Source organism: Vespa crabro, chromosome 10 (genome assembly GCF_910589235.1).
Source record: "Vespa crabro chromosome 10, iyVesCrab1.2, whole genome shotgun sequence".
NCBI lineage: Eukaryota > Metazoa > Arthropoda > Insecta > Hymenoptera > Vespidae > Vespa > Vespa crabro.
In genome coordinates, this window is record NC_060964.1 from 2,384,016 (window position 1) to 2,389,963 (window position 5,948).

A 5,948-nucleotide genomic window follows, 5' to 3' on the forward strand; every position below is an offset into this window, starting at 1 on the left:
CGGAGAGTTGGAACGGGAAAGAGAGGGAGGGAAAGAGAGAGAGAGAGAGAGAAAAGGAGATAGGCGTCGCTACGCATGAACCTAGAAACAGGGTAAAGCTGGAGAAGAGAGGGTGATCAGTGAGATAGATAGAGATAGAGATAGATATAGAGATAAAGAGAAAAATAGAGAGAGAGAAAGAGAGAGAGAGAGAGAGAGAGAGAGAGAGAGAGAGAAAGAGAGATGGCTCGGGAAGAGAGTAGCGACGAAGTAACCATTTCTCTAGTGGTTATTTGTAGACAGATTCGACACTTCGACAATACCGTGAAAATAATAATGGGGGCCTATGTAGGGGAGCCACTATGGGAGGCCTTAGTGAGATTACGATGCCTACCAGGTATTTGTTGTAGGTCTTAGGTCGGCACTGGGGTGCCATGGAGAGGCGTGAAAGTGATTGTAAATCTTCCTAGGATCTTTTTAAAATCGCTACACGCCATTGTTGCGGTAAGAAGTTTTTGAGGATTTCCCTCCGCTCTCTTCGTTCCAACGGACTCACCCCTCACGTTCCGACACCTAGCTCCTTCTTCCGGCCCCAGTCGAAGGATCATGGGCTCTTGGATGCTCAAGGGTGCGAGAACAAGTCGAGGAAAAGGAAAAGGAAAAAAAAAATTTGAATGAATGAACGAACGAACGAACGAACGAACGAATGAATGAATAAATGAATGAATGAATGAATGAAGAGGGAAAACTAAATATCTTTCAAAAAGGAAAACATTAAAAGTAAACAATGTATTTTTTGGAAAACAATAATCAAAGATAAACGAGGAATTTAATTTATTAAGTTCGATCGATTAATTATTATCGATACGATTGATCCAATAGTTCATGGACCGTATGGGAAACATAAATCATGACTATTATTTCTCCACCAAATACCTTGTGTAATTATGATATTTGGTAAGGAGGCAAAGTAAAACTCGATTAATGTATCCATATAATACATAATTATCTCGTTGTATGACATAAGCAATATGTACATATGTATATAGGTAAATATATCGAAACGAAATCATACGTAATAACGATCATTCGTTTTTCCAATGAGAATGAAATTGAAGTTTGTCGTTGAAGTTTCCTGTTCCAAAACGATGCTATAAAATCGTCCTGTGAATGACGGAATTTGAAAAACGACGTCTCCTCTTTCACCCTCCCCCTTTCCCTCCACCCCCTCCCCACCTAAATCTGAGTTCGCACGGAGTTAATGAAAGGTTTGATATAACTTGCCATTCTTTGATATAATGCGACACCGGCGTACATTTAATTCAAGTATATACCACGTGCATGGAATTTCAATGGGGGTGTGTCGCAATACGTCGTTGTAACCCTAGGATCCCTTCGATTCACGGGGTCCGAACTAACTTCATGGGAAAAACAAAATGTTTTACTAGCTGCTCTTGGAAAACACTCTCTCTCTCTCTCTCTCTCTCTCTCTCTCTCTCTCTCTCTCTCTCTCTCTCTCTCTCTCTCTCTCTCTCTCTCTCTCTCTCTCTCTTTCTCTCTGTTTTGTCATTTCACGTATTCGCAAACGTTTGTGCTACGAATCACGCACGAGTCGACAAATAAAGCATAAATGATTGTGTTAGAAATTTTCTATGATTTATTTTTTTCTCGTATTTTGTGATTCATAACGAAAAAAAAAGAAACAAAAAAAAAAGAAAGAAAAGAAAAAATAAATAAATAAATAAAAACGAAAAAAGAAAATCTCAATGAAAAATAGATACATATATTTATAACATATAAATTTGTACGGACTATAAAAAATAATGCTTTTTTTTCTCTCTCTCTCTCTCTTTTTTTTCTCTTTTTCATTTCCATAAAAATCGAATGAAACCATCCAAAATTTTCTTACAACTTTTCTACATAGTAAAAATCCCATACACGGTAGTACTTCATACTATCCAGAGAATCGGTATACACGGATATGTCAGGCGTCAATGCCCTTACGAGGTATTAAGCCGCTTAGTACCACAGGGTTTATATTGCGCTCGATGGAGAGTATATCCTAACTCCGTAGAACTTATACGGGAACCCATACTCCGCTTACCATGCATTATTTTACTCCCATCTCCTGTCTATCTATAGTACTATCATCCCTATATACTTCAAATTCGTTAATCTAAAGCTAAAACAAAATTCATTACGAGAGATATTTCTTTGGATTTAAAAAAATAAAAAGGAATAATAATAATAATAATAATAATAATAATAATAATAATAATAATAATAATAATAATAATAATAATAATAATAATAATAATAATAATTAATTAATTAATTAATAATCGCATAGAAAACAAATATATATAGAATACGTCGATAAGAAAATCCTTAAACTTAATATCTCTTTCTTCTTTTTCATTAGCAAAGAAGACGTCGCGAAAGAAGAAAGTTTCTGAGTAGGTATTACGCAAAACTGTATCGGCTTTTCCGTGTTTTGATTTCGTCAGGGGTGCTAGAGGGGAGGTATACGATCGAATGAAAGAGAGAGGTAGAAAAGGAGAGAGACAGAGAGAAAGAGAAAGAGAGAAACAGTAGGGAAAGAGAAAGACAGATACTTAGCCGAGGACTAACAGCGGACTACGGATTAAAGGGGGTGGAATGTTATTATTGCAAGGGGTACGTCTGTGCTCGTGAGTACTAAGTAGCCCGGTTAAGTATGTTGTTTAAGCCAACACTGTAAGTAAGCATCCCCAGAGAAATTGCCGTGACGGCATTGCAGTAAAGTCCAAACTCCACTAACGTAGAATACTTTAGCGTCAAACTGCCATAGCCAGATGGCTCTCTTAATGCCACACGTTTTCACAACGTCCTATGAGGAACATCGAAGTACTTCGTCATGATACCTAAGACGAGTTTGTTGCTTCGCTCTCTCTCTCTCTCTCTCTCTCTCTCTCTCTCTCTCTCTCTCTCTCTCTCTCTCTCTCTCTCTCTCTCTCTCTCTCTCTCTCAGAAAGTTTTCCCGATGTCGTGGCCTATCTGAAATACCTATTTAAACTTAATACGAATGATATTGTATAAAAATATACACATATTGTTAATACCATTTCAAGAAAAAAAAACAGACAAATAAAGAGATAGAATTAGTAATGAAACTGAAATCTAATTTCAGTCGAGTGGACATATCATCATGAAAATAAATTGAAAATACGACGTTACTAGAACAGGAAGATTGCAGTCTATCTCTCTCTCTCTCTCTCTCTCTCTCTCTCTCTCTCTCTCTCTCTCTCTCTCTCTCTTTCTCTAGAAAGACGGTGGAGCTTTGCGTTGGTAGGAAATGACAAATGCACTTCCCTGAACCGAGATTAAAACACGCTATTGCCGCTATTAGAGTCCGGGCTTGAGCCTTTGCTCGCGATAGAACGTTAACAGACGTATAATTTCCTGAAAGCTTTGAATTGAACGACTCTCTCATTCTGCCGTCGCGAGTGAGACCAGTGTAACCGGCTTTCAAAGCTTTGAGGGTGAGGAAGCTCATTAACGAGAGCTTTCTGTTCCTTCGTCTCGACCGGTTACTTCGACTTTACCATCTACCATCCAACAACCAACCTCTTGCTATCCTTAACGTAGGAACCGAGTCCCTTTCTCATTCCGTTTCTCAAGTATTCGTCTTCCATGGTGGCAAACCAAATTCCTTATTTACATAAATACGATGCCCTTAATAGCTGAGAATTGCGATGGAATTTACCTTATCCGTACTAGGACGCAGACCTGTAAATTGCTTTTTCGATGTAGACAGGAAATTAAATAAAGATGGAATCGAGCTGCGGTGTCGTTCACCTACGAACAGAGCCCAATATCTCCATTTTTTTTTTTATTTCTTTATTTTCTTCTTCTGGTTCTTTTGATTTTTTTCTTCTTTTTTCTTTTTTCTTTCTTTTTTTTTTCAACAATATCGATCCTTTTACGCCGCGGAGTATTATTTTCTCTTTGCTTTTTTATTTTCTTTTCTCTTTTTCTTTTTCTTTTTCTTTTTCTTTTTTTTCTTTTTTTTTTTTTTCTTTTTTAACATATACGTTTAATCGTCCTTATATCTACTTATCCAACGTTACCAATGAACAACACACGTCACGATTGTTATTGCGCGGTTGCTTTTGATCATACTTTCTCAACTAGCTAATTTGTAATACTAGTATACGGGTTGCATAGAAGGTAATAATTTCTCCTCGTTAGGTCAAATGAATTCGATTAATCGTCAGCAAACCAGAACTAACTCGGCGTTCTTGCATTAATGCTTCGGGAATGAATCTCAACAAATCTACCATGTATAATTAACTCGTATTATCTTCAATCAACATCTCTAATTCTACTCTAAGCACCAACCTTTTCAGTTTCAACAAATAAATATATCTTTCGTGGTTGAACGTTCAGGAAAGAAATATTCAAGAGAAATAGATAGATACATAAATAGAGAGAGAGAGAGAGAGAGAGAGAGAGAAAGAGAAAGAGAGAGAGAGAGAGAGGAATAAGAGAACGCGCGTAAAACATGAACGAATTCGTGGGAAACGTTGGTAGTAGTTAGAGATCAGGATAAATCTTTCATAAAAAGCTCGGTAAGCGTAAGTAGAAAGTACATTAAATAATCAGGTTAAAGTTAAATACGGAACGTGAGATGTGGCTAATACAACCGCAAAATAAAGGGCGTGGTTTTAACGCGCAGCCGAGGATTGGCTGTTGAACTTGGCTACCCGGTCGATACTGGCCGACTATATCTGCACGAGCTGTGTATACTTGATACTTATCCGGTAGGACCGTATATCTGGTCTCTCGTCGTCGATAGAGAGCTATTTGGACGCTTACAAAATTTGCCAGGTCTATGAAGTTCAAAAGTCAAAAGAAAAAGAGAATTAAATAAACTAAATTAGAAATCAATTCGTATTTGTTCTATTTAACATTGAAATCTTTTACGGTTTCATGATCCGAAATTATTTAATATCATTGAAGGAACCATACTTACGAACAAATATTCATTTTTTTCGTCGAATATTAGATATTACAATTAATGATTGTTACTAGTTGAAGGAAAAAAAAGGAAAGAAAAGAAAAGAAAAAAAAATAACTAGAAGAAAAGAAAACTAGTGATTAATCTCTAATGATTAATTGGATATTAATAAGTAGAAATTAGAATCTCCTTTATGGAAACGCTTTCAAGATGTGTAGAATACGATTGTATTAATATAAGATATACACTTAAGAGGCATGAATTACTTTCGAAAATTTTTCTCTCTCTCTATCTATCTATCTATCTATCTATCCATTTATCTAACTATCTCTTCGAAAATAGATCGTTACATTTAACTAGTATTACACCTCCAATATGCTCGAGCGATATACATATACCTAGGTATGCACTATTTACGAGCGAATCATAGACCTATTGAGTCATATTCCACGCAATGAACAAGGCATTAACGTTCATGATTGTCTATAATAAGTATACGCGTCCGAGCGCAGACGTATGATTTGCAATGTACGTGCCGCGACGTGTCTTGCGACCCACCTGTGGATGACACAGCAAAGGGATTAATTATGACGGTTTAATAATACACCGACGTCAAAAGGATAATAGATTATACATATGTGGACCGTGGTTGGTAATAATCTAGAGTAGCAAAAGGGACGAATTAATGCATTGCGTTAAACGCTTTGTTATCTGTTAAAAACTCTTAAATAGCGATATTAATTTTTTTTGTTTTTTGATGCAAAAAGAGAAACAAAATAAATGAATAAATAAATAGATAAATTAATTAAAAAAAAAAAAAAAAAAAAGAAGAAAAGGAAAAAACGAAAAAGAAAAAGAAAAAGAAAATATATCCGACGTTCGTTCACGTCGACGTGATCGACGTGTTCTCTCCCCCTTGAAAGGAACCAGAAGCTCCGATCGTCGACCAACCGGAAAACTTATATCGCCG